This window comes from Microcaecilia unicolor, chromosome 13, assembly GCF_901765095.1.
Source record: "Microcaecilia unicolor chromosome 13, aMicUni1.1, whole genome shotgun sequence".
NCBI lineage: Eukaryota > Metazoa > Chordata > Amphibia > Gymnophiona > Siphonopidae > Microcaecilia > Microcaecilia unicolor.
The window spans coordinates 55,610,310-55,629,684 of NC_044043.1; the positions used below are offsets into that span (position 1 = coordinate 55,610,310).

At 42.7% G+C, this 19,375-nt stretch overlaps 1 protein-coding gene across 1 annotated transcript in view; it reads right to left on the bottom strand.

The window, feature by feature from the left end:
- Positions 1 to 19,375, bottom strand: part of SPECC1 (sperm antigen with calponin homology and coiled-coil domains 1) — a 217,134-nt gene that overhangs the window by 69,771 nt on the left and 127,988 nt on the right. The gene's annotated exons all lie outside the window — the stretch shown is intronic.

A 19,375-nucleotide genomic window follows, 5' to 3' on the forward strand; every position in this document is an offset into this window, starting at 1 on the left:
CTCATGTTGCAGCACTGGACTAAGAGTGGGGGTGGGGGGATGGTAAGGGGTCTCAGTATTAGAAACGATGATGCAAGACAGGAGTAAGGTTGACAGTGAGGGAGAGAGCTAGCTTATGCTCACGACTGTCTTGTCCTGTCTTCTCTGACTTTAGATATTATGGGGCTCTTTCATTAACATTTGTAGTTCTCTTGGCCTAACATGGGATTTTACTGAGTGTTTGCTGCAAATTTTATGCGACATCTTTTAGGGGCATTCATTATTATTACTGCAGGTCGTGTGTTAATGTTACCATTCATGCATGGTACCTGCTGAGAGTTAACTCGGGACCTACTTAGGAAGCAGTAAGTGGTCCCATGTTAACTCTACATTAGCAGTAGATGAAACGCACGTTTCTGCACCCACTGTCTGCCACAACACGCCCCCTGAGGGAAAAATCTAAAAAAATACACTAACGAATGGTTTAATGCGAGGAAATAAACGACTGCAAAACCTCTTAAGGTGGTCGTACGAATGCCAGTTTGTGTGTGTTAACTGTATGGCTTAACACACTTTAGTAAAAAGGTTCTTATATCTACCTTAAATTTATAACCAGCATTAAAATGTCAGATAGCCATGCTCTTTTAAAAATAAGAAACCCTGCAATGCCAGCAATGTACGTGCTTCTGAGCACATTTCTATCCTTTGTAATTAGTGAGTTCGTCACAATGACATCTAGGCATAAAGGTTATTCAGTCTATTAGCTTCCTCATTAAGGGAGATGGCACATGTCTGGCATCACTTTCCCACCTCCATTCCTTCCCCCAAGATTCCTTTCTCCCAGAAACATGAGGTGGTTGGGGGGGAGGGGGGGGGGAAAGAGATCCAGTTGTAGCCTACATACTGTTAAGCAAACTGAAACTTCTGCCTGATACAGTGGATAAGAATGACTGTATCTTCTAATGAATTCAAACTCTGCACTCCTTAACTGCAACGACAGATCTGCTCAGGGCGCACACTGACAGAGGACATAGACCAGGCATGAACACAGGAAGAGGTAAGTATTAAAGAAAGCTGCAATTTATTTGTAACAGTCATTTCTGCTTCTTATCAAAGGTCTACCCTGGGGGTGGGGAAGATATGAAAAATGTTCACATATATTCAAGACCTCTTTGTTTCCTATCAGATACCTCATTGTGTTTATTTATCTAGAATGACATACTCTATTTTTGGTCAAATAAGAGGAGAAAAAAAAATCAGAGCTGAGCAAAGCGAGTTATTGGATTTGCTTTTGACATAACATCTCCTATAATAATTTGCCAATCTGCTTCGCTGGATGGATGGCTGGGTTCGTAACCGTATGCAAATGAGCTACCATCACCACACACTGCTCCAGGGAAGCAGAGGCACACTCCAACCTGCTGTACATCACATGCCATCTACTACAACAAACCTTAACTACTATTCACTACGATCTGCCAAATTTAAAATAGTGTCTCTGTCGGTTCTGAAGTGCAGAACTGACTTCACGTGTTTTTCGTCTAACGCAAACCTCCCATTTACATTGCGTCGAAAGTAGTTTCCTGTATAATTGGCTTTCGCAATGAAAATTCAAGGGCAGACTTTGGAAAAAGTTGGCATTTTCTTGTCAGAACCAGTATTTAATCATGGACAACTGTATGTGGCATTTTCCCCGAGTTCAAAAGTCTTCGGATGCAATTATAGAAGTCATAGATGGTCCTGAACAAGGAAAGCTTTTCCCCTCATTGTGGCAAAGTTTTCACCAAAAATGTTGTATATAAAGAAATTTGGAGAATGGCTATGTGGAGAGTGATGAGGATAAAGCAAACGTGCTAAACAATTACTTCTCTTCAGTATTCACGGAGGAAAATCCTGGAGAAGAACCACGGCTGGCTGCTGAGGGAATATCTGCGCCGTTTATGGAAGAAAGTTTATAAACAGCTGGAGAATCTGAAGGAGGACAAAGCTATAGAGCTGGATGGGATACATCCCAGGATACTGAGGGAGCTCAGGGAGATCCTGGCGGGACCTCTTAAAGATTTATTTAATAGATCTTTAGAGACGGGAGAGATTCCACAAGACTGGAGACGAGCGGATGTGGTCCCTCTTCACAAAAGTGGAGACAGGGAAGAAGTGGGAAACTACAGATCGGTAAGTCTCACTTCGGTGATAGGAAAAATAATGGCGTCGCTGCTGAAAGAAAGGATAGTTATTTTTCTAGAAGCCAACGGGTTACAGGACCTGAGGCAACATGGCTTTACCAAAGGAAAATCCTGCCAAACGAATCTCATTAACTTCTTTGACTGGGTGACCAAAGAACTGGATGAAGGACGTGCACTAGATGTAATCTACTTGGATTTCAGCAAAGCCTTTGATACGGTTCCCCACAGAAGACTCATGAATAAGCTGAAAGGGCTGAACTTAGGACCGAAAGTGGTGGACTGGATAAAAAAAACGGTTGACCAACAGGTGGCAGAGGGTGGTGGTAAACGGAATCCGCCCGGAGGAAAGGAAGGTGAGCAGTGAAGTTCCTCTGGGGTCGGTGCTGGGGCCTATTCTGTTTAATATATTTGTGAGAGATATTGCTGAGGGGTTGGAAGGAAAGGTTTGCCTTTTTGCGGATGACACAAAGATAGCCAACAGAGTGGATACCCTAGAGGGAGTAGAAACAATGAGAAGGGATCTCCAAAAGTTAGAAGAATGGTCGAGGGTGTGGCAGTTAAAATTTAATTAATTAACATCAAGTACTCCAGATTTTTTCCTAAAGTTTTATACTTATTTTATTGTATCAGCTTACATTAACACATATGTTATCCTAAAGCTCACTCAGAATTCTCTCTCACATTCGTTATGTCATTCAGAAATACACATCAACATTACTTAATGAATTTTAACATTGACCTCACTTGATAAATTATTAAATTATGACATAGTATATCATTGTATATATACTGTTGTATCCCCAACTTGTGGCAACGTGGCATGTATTCGGAAAATGGCGAATAATGATAATATGGTCATACAGAGGGCTGATAAGGGCGGGTCCATTGTGATTATGGACAGGGAGAAGTATACAGCAGAGGGGCTAAAAAAAGTTGCTACAAGTTGGGGATACAACAGTATATATACAATGATACACTATGTCATAATTTAATAAGTTATCAAGTGAGGTCAATGTTAAAATTCATTAAGTATGTTGATGTGTATTTCTGAAGGATGTAACGAATGTGGAGTGAGAGAGAATTCTGAGTGTGCTTTAGGATAACATATGTGTTACTGCAAGCTGATATAATAAAATAAGTATAAAACTTTAGTAAAAAATCTGGAGTACTTGATGTTAATTATCTGGATAATTGTACTCCTGTGGTTAATATTCTATCCCCTTGTGATTGATGTAGATAGTTAAAATTTAATGCCAAGAAGTGCAGTGTTTGGGGTGTAGAAACCCAAAAGAGAGATACCGAATAGGAGGGGAGAGTTATGTAAGCTCGACTCAGGAAAGAGACCTTGGTGTGTTGGTGTCCAAGGATTTGAAGGTGAAGAAACAATGTGACAAGGCGACGGCCATAGCCAGAAGGATGCTAGGCTACAGAGAGGGGTATAACCAGCAGAAGAAAGGAGGTGTTGATGCCCCTCTACAAGTCGTTGGTGAGGCCCCACTTGGAGTATTGTGTTCAGTTTTGGAGGCCGTATCTTGCTAAAGATGTAAAAAGACTGGAAGCGGTGCAAAGAAAAGCTACAAAAATGATTTGGGATTTGCGTTGTAAACCGTACGAGGAGCGACTTGCCGACCTGAACATGTATGCCTTGGAGGAAAGAAGAACCAGGGGTGACATGATACAGACGTCCAAATATTTGAAAGGTATTAACCAGCAAATGAACCTTTTCCGGAGATGGGAAGGTGGTAGAAGACATGAGGTAGGAGGGGGGCAGACTCAGGAGTAAATGTCAGGAAGTATGCTTTCACAGAAAGGGTGGTAGATACGTGGAATGCCCTCCCGCGGGAGGTGGTGGAGATGAAAACGGTAATGGAATTCAAACATGCATGGGATAAACACAATGGAATCCCATTTAGAAGGAATGGATCCACGGAATCTTAGCAGAGATTGGGTGGCAACACCGGTAATTGGAGAGTAAAACCAATGCTGGGCGGACTTCTACGGTCTGCACCCTGATCGTGGCTGAATAGATATGGATGGGCTGGAGTGTAAATTTTAAGGGGCTTCAACGTTAGCTTCAGAACTTTTAGTATAGGAACAGTGCTGGGCAGATTTTTACGGTCGGTGCCCTGAACAAGGCAGGGACAAATCAAACTCAGGTATGCATTTAAAGTAGAACATACCATGTAAAATGAGTTTATCTTGTTGGGCAGACTGGATGGACCGTTCAGGTCTTTATCTGTCGTCATTTACTATGTTACTATGGGGATTATATTGGGGCAGCATGCGGAAGGGGGTCCACGTCCCCTGCCCTGGGAGGATAGTCCTGCATTGTTAAGCATTATCAGTTATTGCTTATCACAGGATATTCCTGCTAACGAGTCCGTTAAAAACATAATGGCCATTAGACGATAGCCTTGCTAGGGCCCATTTCATTTGTTCACGAAACGGGCTTTTTGCTTGTTATACATATCAGGGGTGCACAAGGTCAGATCTCAAGGAACACAAACAGGACAAGTTACCCTTAAAGGATATGCATGAGATAGATTTGAATACAAGGGGGATAGAATGCATGCAAACCTTTCTCATGCATATTCAACAAGGATATCCTGAAAACCTCATTGGACTGCAGCCCTCAAGCACTGAATTTGGGCACTCAGGGTATTCAGAGTGCATCTTATTACTAGGTGGATTATGTTTCTACCTAGGGTGGAAGAATTTGGGGGTGGGGGGGGGGGGGTCAACATGGTGCTGCAGTGCCAGCATGCCAGGGGAGAGATACTTAGAAGATGCTTTAAATATGACATTCCACCACTCCAGTCTGGCAGGAAATTTGTATCACAGAAGCAGGATGCAGCAGGCTTTCAGAACAGGCCCGTGCCACACTAGGTATAGTTTTGTTGTAATCTCGGCTAAGGCAGAGGTAGTGTGTCAGTGGGGTAAGGCAGTGAGGATTCCAAGATCTGCCCATGTGGGATTTGTATGAAGTACCCCTGGTAGAGTAGATCATAATTTTTCCTTTATTCCAAGACCAGGAAAGTGAAAATTCTCATTTTAAAAGTACCCCCTGACTTTGACCCATTCTGCATGACTTGAAAATTACCCCCTTGAAAGCTATCTTCACCAGGACCAGGATGGCTACCAACACTCCTTTCTAGAGGTAAGAGACCTGGCAGCTACCCAGCACACCCCTAGTATGTTACATGTTTTAATTCTTCAGTCAATGAAAGGCACTGCTGGTACCTTAGCAGGACCCCCTCCCCCAGCCAGCCACCCATACATACTACTCTGCTTAAAAAAAACATTAAGCTTTCCCTCCCACAAAAAACTTTTGTGGTTTCACACCCAGGACAATTTGGTAGAGTTGTAGAAAAGTGCAATAGCTGGAGATTCTCAGGACACCCTCTAACACCTTGCTATGCAACCCCAGCTCTTTTGTGTTGGAGCTTGATCTGAACCCCTCCCCCCCCCTCCAAGGGTGCCTCAAACAGCCAAGCTTCAGACCATACTCATCCTCTCTGTGACAGCTGCTCCCCCAGCACAGGCATTTCCCTGTCAACAAACAAAAGGCAGGAACAGGAATCCTGCCTCCCCACATCGGAAACCCAAGACAATATGAAGCCTCCTATGAAAAACAAAAATTCACCTTCTGCTAGAGGGTCATCCAGAGGCATCAGTGTCAAGGACAGCACAATGGTGTAATGTTTCAACTAGCCATTCCCCACTCCTGGGACCCCCTTACCAATTTAACACAACTAAGAGGTCTGGGCTCAACTGTTATAACTAGGGGTGGCCCAGTGGTACACAGCAAAGGTGTCAACAGTTTAAAATGACTGGGGTGCCAAACACAATACAAATTACTCCTCCCTGAACAAAATGAAGGAGTTTGCTCAATATTGGGGGTGCTCAATATTGGGGGTGCTCAGCACCCACAGAGCTGACTCCTATGGTACACAAACTATGGCCCAGATGCATCAACCAAACGTTAAAAAATCAAAATCGTAAAAGTCCTTACCGAATTTTTAAAAACGAAGAATGCACTAAAAAAAACAGCTCAGAAATGTTCGGTGCGGTATTGAAAAGTACAATGTATCATACGTTCGTAATCCCCGTCGGTAATCGGCCCCTAAAGCATGCGCAGAGCAGCCAAGTGTTATGCTGGCTGCTCTGCGCATGCCACAAACAGTCAAAACAAAAAAAACACAAACACGTGGCTCCCAAAATCAAAACAAAAATTAAAAAAGGATCGGGAGGGGGAAAAGGCGCTCGTCAGGGCCTTCCTGTATGGACGGCCTTGCCCCCCCACCCTGCCTGAGGTCACCGCTGCTCCCCACTTCCCCCTGCATTATAAATTAAAAAGCAAAACTAAAATCATTACTTTAGCTGCCCCGGCCGGCCCCCCTCCCTTCCTCTCTACTCTTTCGCCCCACAGCTCCGCCTCCCGACATCCTCCGCCCTGTGCCCCGCCCCCTCCTGGGGTCGTCGCCGCCATTCCCCCCCTCCACCGGGCCCCCCTCCCTCTTACCGGCCCCTGCAGCGCCTCTCACCTCTGTGTGAATGCGCTGCAGGGGCAAGAACAGCTGATGCCATGTCTTCGGCCAGTCTTCCTTCGCGTCTCTCTCCTCTTGGGTCCGCCCCCGTCTGATGTAAGTAATTCTTCTTGCCCGTGCAGCGGCTTCACACAGGCGCTGCACGGGCCGGTAAGAGGTAGGGGGGCCCGGTGGAGGGGGGGAATGGCGGCGACGACCCCAGGAGGGGGCGGGGCACAGGGCGGAGGATGTCGGGAGGCGGAGCTGTGGGGCGAAAGAGTAGAGAGGAAGGGAGGGGGGCCGGCCGGGGCTGCTAAAGTAATGATTTTTGTTTTGCTTTTTAATTTATAATGCAGGGGGAAGTGGGGAGCAGCAGCGACCTCAGGCAGGGTGGGGGGGGGGGCAAGGCCATCCATACAGGACGCTCCTGATGAGCGCCTTTGCCCCCTCCCGATCCTTTTTTTTTTTTAACTTTTGTATTGCTGCAGAGGGAGCGGGGAGCAGCGGCGACCTGGGGCGTCAATAAAGGACGCCCCTGACGCGCGTTTTCACCCCCCTTGTTTTTTGATTTTTACATTTAAGTTTTTAGCCGGACAACCCTAACGAGAGGTACAGACCTCTAGTTAGATTTCTCGGCGTTTCGTTCGATTTTCCTGCGTTAAACCAATCGGAAAAGGTTAGTGCATGTCATTTCAATAGGGTTTCTACACTAAATGCTCATCTGCATTCCGTTTTCGTTAGCTGCTACCGTCGTCGGAAAATGGGCTTTAGTGCATGCAACGGTTAGAAAATTCTTCGTTAAAGGCTCATTTTTGACTCGTTAAAGTTTAGTGCATCTGGCCCTAAGGAAGAAACCACCTTCATCTGGTAAAGTACTGGTGGTGCATCAAGTTTTAATAAACTGTAACAGAGCTGAAACTGGCAGAGGAGGGGGAGAGAAACACAATTTCTCAACTATTTTGACCTAACGCACAAGAGGAGAGAAGAGAAAACTACGTCCTCTAAACCTTTGATTTCACTCAATCTGGAATATCCTTTTAAACCATAAGATGTGTTAGGCATCTGTGTCACAATTTGGCAGTCTTTAAACATCAGTGGACTGCTGTTTCACTCCAGCCAGCTTTTTATAGAAATGCAAAACTTCCCAACAAAGCATTAAGTGAAGATAAACTCAACAACAAAAACAAAAACACACAAAGAGGCTGATATTCAAAGCGATTTAAGCAGGCAGGATCCTCTCTGGCCCACTTAAATAGCTCCCTGGTGCCTAACCGGGGATATTCTGCAGCACTTAAGCAGACAGTGCCGCTGAATATCCCCTGAGACCGCCTAAACCAAAAGTGGGCAGGGGCAGCGCTGGGGGAGGCACTGGGGAGGAACCCAAATTAATGCGGGTGCCGGCAATATTCAGCGTCGGCATAGCTAAGTGGCTTCATTTAGGAATGATCAACAGCTGTCCTAAATAAGGCTGCTTAGCTATGCGGCTGGCGGCTCTGAATACTGGGCCAACAGTCGTATAACTTTTTTTTATTAAATAAAAAAGCAAGCCCCACGAGCCCCCTCATGCCCCAATTTCCCCTTTTCCCTCTCCCTGCGCATTAAGACCCCCCACCCACCTCCCCCCAACAGTGAACCCCCCACAAGACTCCCTACCTTCCTCCAACAGTGAAGGTTAGCCCCCAGTTTACCTACATCCCTGGTGGTCCAGCGGGGTCTTTGGGTGCAGGAGCGCAGCTCCCTCGCTCCTTCCCCTTGAGGCGCTGAGCACTAAATATCAGGGGATAATTTAGCCTGTGACAATAAGCGTTTAAAGTAACGCTGACAGCCGCCGGCTGAAATATGGGGGGAAAGTTAATTTCTGAGAGGACGTCTTGTATCACTGGCAGAATTGGAGCTGAACCCAACAAAACAGCAACCAACAGCAACTAAGCAAGCCCAGCGCCAGCATGTCCTGTGCCTCCTTGGTGTTTATACGCCACATGCATACGAAACCTGACAGCATCCTAAAGACAAAAGGACTAACATATGCACCACTTGCCCATCCTCATGCTGAGAAAAGCAGCAAAAGGAATCCATGTAACTTTTTATGTCAATTATTCAGCAGGAAATTAAAACAGTAGAAACAATAACTTTTTTTTAACAATCTCTCTGAAGCCCAAATGCTCAGAGCTCTGGCCCGAATACCGATGAAAAATTACCACACTGACCTGCTTATAATCGAAATAGAAAAACGCCTATATTGTGACCCAAATCGGGAGATAGACGTTTAGCTCACAAAAACGAATAAAGCGGTGTAATCGAAAGCCGAATTTGGACGTTTTCAACTGCACTCCGTCGCGGATGTGGACAAAGTTGACAGGGGCGTGTCGAAGGCGTGGTGAAGGCGGAACTGGGGCGTGGTTATCGGGCGATCAGAGATGGGTGCCTTTCGCCGATAAGGGAAAAAAAATATGCGTTTTTAGCGAGAATTTAGGGCACTTTTCCTGGACCCTGTTTTTCCACGAATATGGCCCCAAAAAGTGCCCTAAATGACCAGATGACCACTGGAGGGAATCGGGGATGACCTCCCCTGACTCCCCCAGTGGTCACAAACCCCCTCCCACCACAAAATATGCCATTTCACAACTTTTTATTTTCACCCTCAAATGTCATACCCACCTCCCTGGCAGCAGTATGCAGGTCACTGGAGCAGTGATTAGGGGGTGCAGTGGACTTCAGGCAGGTGGACCCAGGCCCATCCCCCCCCACCTGTTACACTTGTGCTGGTAAATGGGAGCCCTCCAAACCGCCCCCCAAACCCACTGTACCCACATGTAGGTGCCCCCCTTCACCCCTTAGGGCTATAGTAATGGTGTAGACTTGTGGGCGGTGGGTTTTGAGGGGGATTTGGGGGGCTCAACACCCAAGGGAAGGGCGCTATGCACCTGGGAGCTGTTTTACCTTGTTTTTTTGTTTTTGTAAAAGTGCCCCCTAGGGTGCCCGGTTGGTGTCCTGGCATGTGAGGGGGACCAGTGCACTATGAATCCTGGCCCCTCCCTCGAACAAATGCCTTGGATTTATTCGTTTTTGAGCTGGGCGCTTTCGGTTTCCATTAATCGCTGAAAAACAAAAACGCCCAGCTCAAAAAAAGATAAACGTCCATGTTTTTCGAAAATACGGTTCGGTCCGCCCCTTCATGGACCCGTTCTTGGAGATAAACGCCCATGGAGATAGGCGTTTCCGTTCGATTATGCCCCTTTATGTCCACTAGAGCAAATAATCAGTTGCAATTGTTTATCCTGATCCAAAAGACTCTTTTGTTAATTCTCATGTAGGGACTGAGTTGGTCCTTCCCTATTTCTTTTGGTTACTTCAATTTTGTGGTCCCACCAATTTGCGGTTACAGGCAAATGATTCTTTTAGCAGATAAGACAGTGTTATCATAGCCGCTATTTTGTTAATGATTATTTTTGATGTTAAAATACTTCTGACTATTTTAAACTCGCTTGGAAGAGTTATGATAAATAATAATAAAACACTAACAAAGGATAAAATATGTAGGATAAATTGAAATAGCAATCCAGATGGAACAGACTGGGTGGCCTAGTGGTTAGAATAAAAGAAATACAAAATATGTTAGGCTGTCCGTGTTATGTTAGATTTTGCTGTTTTATTCTAGTTTATTTTAAAAACTCAGTTGTCTGCATGCCACAGAACCTGAAAAAGGTTTTGAATAGAGAGACCTGGAGAGCAAAAAAAAAAAAACAAAAACAACACAAGCATTGCCTTGATGCTCTTTGGCTATTTTAAATATTTTTCTGCACTGACTACAATTCACTTTTTCTGCCAATAAAAAGTTTTTTTCAAAAACGAACAGCAAAATATATTTATTCAGAGCAGATGAAATGTGATGATTATAAGAGTGAGGGAGGGCTACCAGATGCATGCAGTGCTGAACACATGACAGAGAGAGACAGTCCAGATATTGAATGCACCTGTAGTAACTGCACAAGTGACAGCTTGTAATAATTACCATGCTCTAATTGCAATTAACAGTTCACACCTAATTTCTCCCCATGACCTGCCCAGTCCCTGCTTCATTCCACACAAAGCACTTAGCACAGGATTTTTAGCATGTGACAGCCATTAGCACAGATTTGCACTAGGTTAGCATGGGCTAAGTTTCTCATCAAATGTTTAGTGCACAGGACCAGTGTTAAGAGGGTGCAAACAGGACAAGTGTTCTGGGCATAGAGGATGACTGAAGATATTTTTTTTTTCAGTTTTGGCCGAAATCAAAACTGCCACCGAAACAATCTGAAAGCTTTCGGCCGAAACCGAAACTGCAGCCAAAACTCATCACCTGGTTTCACCTGAAACCAAAAACTCAAGTTTGGTTGTGTAAATGTGAACTAGTGAGGGCCGCTGGGGATTGTTTTGAGCTTGCAGTCTGCATCCCTCTGCTAAAGCAAAGTACACAACAAGAAGCAAAGATCTGCCAACAGGCAAAACCACAAAACACACAAAGTAGATCAGCAATGGTGAGAAAAAGAAGTGGTTTATTAAAAAACAATTACGAAATATGGCCACATTTTGCCCACAGGCTCCATCAGGGGTAAAACTAAAACACAAAACATACAATAATAAATTAAAATAATAATCATAAATTAATAAAAACAAAAAAAAACCATAGATTACGATCACACTGAGAAACATACAAACTGGCAAATAAAATACATACAGAGAACAGGCATGTGCAGTGTGTGCTTTCAATGTGAAAATGTGCATAAGGAAGATAAAACAGATGAATAGCAGGCAAAAATATACATACATAAGTGACAATCGGTTTACATATAGTGTTATACATGCATAAGTGATAACAACTTATTACATAGTTTAAAAGAACTATATCAGTGTTTCAGGTCAGAGATAAATACATATACTTTAGCACCGGCAGTGTTTTGTGCAGAGACAAATATAACTAAAAAAAATACCCAAAAGGACACCTACCTATAGAGTGGAGGAGTATCCTAGTGCTTAGTGCAGCAGATTTTGATCCTGGGGAACTGGGTTCGATTCTCACTGCAGTTCCTTGTGACTCTGGGCAAGTCACTTAACCCCCCATTGCCCCAGGCACAAATAAGTACCTGTAGTACCAGTCTGGCTCTGAGATAACCATCTTTTTTTCCTGAATGCAGTTGCAAAAACCACAGAAAGGCAGTATATCAAGTCCCATTCCCTTTCCCTTATGCTAACAGACCTTCCCCTAATGTAAAGCTTTTATCTAAACAACTTAAAATAAAAAAAACAATAGCAAATAACCCCCCCCCCCCCTTTTTTAAAGCTGTGCGGCAATGCAGACAGCTCAATCACTTTGAATGGGCTGTTTCGGCATTACCGCACCGGCAGCTGCTTGCATGGCTTTGTAAAAAGGAGGGGGGGGGGGGGGGGGAGGAGAAGAGACCTGTCAAACAGCTAAGTAAAAATGTTTTTGAGCTCTATAACAAAGAAACTGCAAAACAGCTGTGGGTTACTTACAAACAACACTTCTCTTCAACAAGACAGGATTTCCACTCCTCAGGCAAAAAAAAAAAAAAAAGGGTGAGTCTGCCATGCTCAGTTCAACAGCAGGTTTATCCTCTGCGCCATGGGTCAAAGGTTATTACTAAAAAAAAACCTTCTTATTCCCAAAATCTGACTCAAAACTTCAATTTATTAATAAGACTGAAGTTAAAAAGATGAAAATAGCAAGGCTCAAACTGAAAATAATTAGAATAAAAGCTTTAAAAACATTGTGGTGGCAGAAAAAAAATTGATCTTTTGAACAAAAATGGGCACCTCAAATCGCTAGTTTTCATTTTTTAAAATGCCATGGGAATGCAGAAAAATTTGAATGTGCTCCAATGATGCAAATTATGTCATCGGAAGGCAAACACCCTGGAAACATGAGGGCAAGGTTCAAAAACACTTCATAGTGCTATAAAATTTAATGGAGCTTATAAAAGAAGCCTCTGGCTATTGAAAACACAATGAATAATGGTCACACAAATACAAAACTGAATAAATATAATTAGTGAACAAAAAATTCCACAAATAGAACTTATATATAAAAATTATAAAAAAAATACCTAGGAATCAATAAATAATACAAATTATGCAACTATACTGTAAAAACTATACACATATTTTAAAATGGATGTGTGATCATCATTAGAAAGAAAAAAGGGCGTCCTTTTTGGTAATTATGAAAACACTGATAAATCTGTCTCCCGATTTAAATCCTTCGGTGTTATGGTATTATATTTAAAAATAAACCTTTGTTCTGCCTGCAATACCATCATTCATCAAACATGTTTCTGTGCATGCATATGCTCAACTAATGGTTTTTAACATACATTCCTTCTTATAGCACAACTTGGCTCGATAATATGTTTGTTCAAAGCTCTCTTGGTTTTAACAAGGTACATTAATTCACATGGCCAAATTACTGCATATACCACATGCCTGACAATTTGTGTAGTGTCTGAGCTCATACCTATCCAATGCTACTGGATGCACAAACATTTATATTTTTAAATTCACGTAACAAACCGAACAATGTAAACAAGGAAAATGTCCACAAACGATATCATTCTTACGTGGAACAGGAAGTGCAAATGGTGCTAAAATGTCCTTCGAATTCCTATTTCTTTTAAAAGCAACCAAGATGTCCTTATCTGCAAAGTGTGGAATATTTTCCACAACGGGCCAATATTTTCTAAATATATTAATGATCTCATAAGACAGATGGTCATAATTGAGGGTGCACACAACATTGTCATTCCCTTTCGAATGAGTTGTCAAAAGGGTCTCCCCTCTCATTGTTCATCTCTAATCAAACCTTTTCTTATGTGTTTCAAAGGATAGCCTCTGTCAAGAAATCTCCTGGCCATGGCTTTAGTCTGGTTCCTTAAGCCATCCCGCTCGGAACAAATTCTTTAACCCTCAAAACTGTATCTGTAAGCTTTTGGTATAAAGTGGTCTTAAAATATAGTATCTGTATATAGTATCCAAAAGCCAACTCCTTACTAAAATTAATCTAAAAATTAAGATTCCTATTTCTGGTGATAAGCCATGTATAAAATTCCAAAAGTGCTTCCTGTTTTCCTCTCCATTATTTTCAACACATCATCTACAATCTGCACCATAACAGGATGTTCTCTTTATATGGATTAGTAGACAATTTTTTTTTCAAAATTCACCAAGTAGAGATTTGCTAGGGACGGAGCCATGGTTGCACCCATGGCAGTGCCTTTAATTTTCTTAAAAAAGTGGCTTCAATAAAGAAATAATTCTCTTTTAATGAAATAGCAGCTAATTCAATTATATACTCAGTAGGAATTTTGAAGTTCATAGTACTATCACTCAGAGCCTCTCTGATTATACTAAAACCTCTCCTTGAGAGATATATTAGTGTACAAAGACTCTAGATCTAAAGTAACAAGAAAAATTAATTTCATATATTTTAATATATTAATAGTCCCTTACATAGGAGGGAATTAGTGGGATTAGAGTTCAGGAAGGAGTCAACAAATCTTGACAAAGGTTCTAGAACTGAACCTATTGCAGATACTATTGATCTCCCAGGTGCACTGTGCAATGACTTGTGAATCTTAGGGAGTGTGTAGATAATAGGAATCCTTGGACATTGAACCTGCAAAAATTCAAATTCTTTTGCTGTATCCTGCTTGCCTGCCAATTTCTAATAAAGCACCAGTAGTGGTGATGATTAAGACTGACTATGTCAATGAGTATAAGAGACAAGTTGAGGGTGTAAGTTTTTATTTACCTTTACAATATGACCCTACTAATTTTCTGAACAAGAAAACAGATGCACGTTTCCACACCGAAAGCACACATTGCACATGCCTGTTCTCTATATGTAAGTATGTTTGTGTTTTAGTTTTACCCCTGACGCAGCCTGTGGGCAAAACATAGCCACATTAGGTAATTGTTTCATAATAAACCACTTCTCTTTTCACCGTTGCTGGTCTGATTTGTGTGTTTTGTGGTGTTCCTCTGCTAAACCTAAAATATCAAATCCAGAATATAATAATTTAAATAATGAAAGACCATATTTTACCTCCAGGCTAAATAGTCTCCACATACATGGACTGTGGCTAATGAAATCAAACTAAAAGCCAGAGTGTTTTTACAGTGGATGACTCTGCATCAAACTCAGAGTGACAGTTGATGTCATAACTCCATAGAGGGAAATTCCTAAGGAGCTTATCCCAAAATTTAGGGGGTCATTTACTAAAGGTTAGTTCACGTTATCTGCAGCAGGTCCCATTTTATTCCTATGAGTCCTACTGCAGATAATGTGAGCTAAACTTTAGTAAAAGACCCCCCTATAGACTTAAATTTCTACTAGAATTTTATATCAAAAACATTTGGAACACTATTTACCATATAAAGTAACTATTTTGCAAGATCCTAACTACATTACTTGCAATCGCAGCACAAAAGAAAAGAATACAAAAAGTAGTCTCTCCCCCCTCCCCCCAGGACTACCTTACAATCCCTGGTGGTCCCAGTAGTGTAGTCAGGGCAGGAGGGTTGCCCCAGTCGCAGCAGCTATTTTGAGAGCAAAGCCAGCATGGGCAGGAGTAACTGGGGATCTCTCCTGCCCCAACTACAATTCTAGACCAGTGTTTCCCAAGTCTGGTCCTGGAGTACCCCTTGCCAGTCAGATTTTCAGGATAACTACAATGAATATAAATGAAAGATTGGCTTATCATAGAGGCAATGTATGCAAATCAAGTTTATGCATATTCATTGTGGTTATCCTGAAAACCTGACTGGCAAGGGGTTCTCTAGGACTGGGCATGGGAAACACTGCCCTAGGATTGTAAGATAGGCCTGGGGGGAGGGCCTAGGAGTGGGGATGCAGGAGAAGGGGCAACTCCTGTTCGGGAGGCAGGAGGGAGAGAGACAGAGACAAAACAGGGCAAAGCACAAATTTTTGTCTTCCACTGAAAATACATGGTAATTTTCGGCCAAACCAAAAACATGGCTGAAAATTAAAACAGCCTTTCAGTCAAAACCCAAACCAGGCATAAAGAGGATTTTGGGCTGGTTTAGGTGCTGTAACCGAAACTTGGTTGGCTTCTACCTGGGTTTCCCAGCTATAGGGGGCACCAAGCATGTCTGAAGCAGTGTTGTAGCCAGACCTGCCATTTTTGGGTGGGTCCAGAGTAAACATAGGTGGGCCCTTCAAAAATTTCTCCCGCTCCTCTGCTCCTAGATCTGGCATCTGTCCTTCCCCAGCCTGTGGCTCATCAATGTCCCCCCCTCCTCTGAACCCCCTCCCCGTTCTACCTGAGAACTGCGCCAGCCCCAGCAGGCTTCCCTCTGTCATGTCCTGCCCTTGCAACATCACTTCCCGTTTCCTCTCTGGTGGAACATGGCACAAGGAAGTCTGTTGGACTGGCACAGGCTGCAAATGTGAATTGCTGCCACCACCGATGACTCTCAGGTAGAACGGAGAGGAGAGGGAATGGGGGGGTTCAGAGAGGAGCAGTTGCTGAGACATGAGTGCGGAGGGGCAGATACTGGATCTGAGGGTGGAGAAGAGAGGGGCAGGGGAGTGAGGCAGCTACCACTGAGGTGGGTCTGGGGGCTTCATTGGTCACCAGACTGGGGGGGCCTTTGCCCACCCAGGCCCATCTGTAGCTACGCCACTGGTCTGAAGCTGAAGGAGATGCAGTGTGCTGGTGGGCTTTGGGATCCTTTCCCAAATCTCTGTGTCCTGAGTCCCAGTATGTTTAACACTGGCCCTATTAGCACACATTAGTAAACATCCCCCTCAATTTCTAACCAAGAGTCTCAGTATTTATTTTAGGCTATAAGAGAAAGATTTCAATGAGATGACAATCTCTGTGCGAGGCCTCAGCCAGAGGTGTTGGCATCCCTGATCACAGATGTCTAATTCTTCTCATCCAGCAACTTGTCTGCTGACCAATTTGTACTCAATTTCTCAGACAAAATACAAAATTAGGATCCAACTTTATATCTTACAATTCCACCTTAATGTTTATTTCTCCCACAGATGACGCCTCTGTCCCATACAGTTCTCTCACTACTTTCCTCCCTTTTATCAAGATTCTATTTTTAGATGTATTTCCATTCCAGCACTATGTAAACCGTTCTGAAAGCTGTCTCATTGGAGGGTATTTCAAGCCTTATTAAACTTGAAACTTGATTACCCTTTCAAAAACCATCTCTCTATGAAACCCTCCTTCTGCATTCACTGACCCTCTACCAGCTCATTTTCTTAAAAATATTTTCAATCCCTTTTTACCCCCTCTACTATTCGTGATTTCTTCTAGTCTAATGGCTGGTTATCTGATGATTGGAAATAAGCTATTGTTTATCCCTGTCTTGAAGATCCATAGTCTGATCTATCTTGCATTTCAAATTACACACTCGTCTCTACTCTTCCATTTGTGGCAAAATTCACAGAAAAACTAGTTGCTTCACAATTAATGGATTTAATTTAAAACAAAAAAAAATTGAATTCCTTTACTTTAGACAAACAAGCTTTTACCCACATCATTCTACTGAAAGTAAATTACTAGGTCTTCTCGATTTTGTTAAAACTAGCCTGACTCCGAAAAGATGTTCTACTCTTTTCTCTCAGTTTATCTTCAGCTTCTGATTTGGTCAACCATTCCATTCTTCTCCAGTATCTTTCCAACTTCAACATCTCTGACACAGTCTTAACCTTTTATCCTTTTGTATCTCAGCAATTTATGTTTAAGTGATTTTTATTAACTTTTCACTTAGCACAACATACTTATAATGCATAATGTCCAGGCAATGTATTCCGCTAATACAGTCACTTCTATATTTTTATCAGTGTCTGGACTCTCTTTACAACTTAATTTCATAACACCCACTCCCTCAATTTAAACATCCCTCCCCCCCCCCCCCAGGGTCTACTACCCATCCCCCCTCCCTTCTCCCCCCCCCCCCCCGAGGCAGGTTCCATTGTCCTTTTGTAGACGTCCATTTTTGTTTGATTTTTTTTACATATTCAATAAGTATCCTCTGGCCGCAGGTGACAGAGTCTAGAAAGGGGCCCCATCTGCGTTGAAATCTCAGATCTCTGTCCGGGGGCCAATGATTAATTTCTAATCTTTCAAATCTCATCAGCTGTATCATCTCCCCTCGCCAGAGTTGGTTTTGAAGTGGTTTCGGGGACAACCAAGCTGTAAGTTTAGTTTTCTTGGCCACAATGATGGCCCAAGCCGCAAACTCCCGCATGCCCGGGCCCGGGGCCACCTGGCCTTGCATTTGTAGTTTCCCAAACAGCATCTCCGGTCCAGGGCACCAGTCGAGTTGCCAAATGCTTGAGATCCATTGTAACAGTCTCTCCCAAAATGCTCACGTGGCTGGGCATGTCCAGAACATGTGCCCAAGTGTAGCTCCCTGAGCTCCACATTTTGGGCATGCTCCGTCCGGGGAAAGCCCCATGTGAAAGGCCCTCCTCGGCGGTATCTCAGCAATCTCTGGTTGATAACTGTTATGCTAAAACATCCCTTCCTAGTGTGTCTATGTATTTTTTGTTTTATGATCCTACTATAATACTTTTCTTGTGACTGTGTATACCACTTGGATGGTGTTTTTATTTTTTTTTTATAAGTGTTATATTAAATGATCCAAAAAAATTCATAAATAAACATGAATTCAGTCCTACTTATCCAATAGGATATATATCATATGCTGTCTTTCCCCATATCCCTTTTCTCTGGGGTTCCTCAGGGATTGATCCTGGTTCCTATACTTTTTAATATTTATTTTTTTTCCCACTGGCTCTTATTCAAACTCTAGGTTTCACATTTTTTAAAAATCTCTGCGGATGATACTCGGCTACTTTATGTATTTGATTCCTTTTCTTCCACTTCTATGGCCTCTCTCTCTTCCAAACTGGACTTGGCCTCAGATTTATTCACATTTAATTGCAGTTCATTACTATAGAGCTAATCTGAGACTATCTTCTTTGCATTGCATTGCTCTTTTTACCTCCCCTTTTGGGTCACCCATTATGTACCCTGCTTCTGTTGAGAAGTACTTTTAAAATCCTTGGAGTTACAACTGACAAGCTGATCTTTCATTCTCAAATTTCATCAGTCATTCAGAAATGTTTTTTCACACTAAGATACATAATCATTCTTTTCTGGATACCACATCATTGTGTATGCTGATTCTATTGCTTATCATAACAAAACTAGACTACTGTAATTCTTTTTTCAGGAACTTTCTTCTTCACAGCTGAAAAGACTCCAGATAATAAAAAATGTGTCCATTAAACTACTTTTCGGAAAGAAAAAGTTTGACTACATTTCGCCCATTACTCCAGTTTGGTTTCCCAATTTCATTTCAGGTTTTTGCTTCTAGTCTCCCGTCTTTTCCATCATCTCTTTTGCTACCCTATTTTTCAACGCATTCACTATGCTCTGCCCAACAAACTGCCTAGTTGTTCCATCTCATCAGCTAATTTGACTGGATTACAACAGGGACTCTTGTTTTTGTGTTAAAGCTTCTATGCTCAGGAATAGCCTTCCCTTGGATGTTAGATTGTCATTTTCCTTCAAGATTTTAAAGACAACTTTGAAGACTTATTTTTCCACCAGGCCTTTTCACATGCTGCTTAAGTGTGTTCCT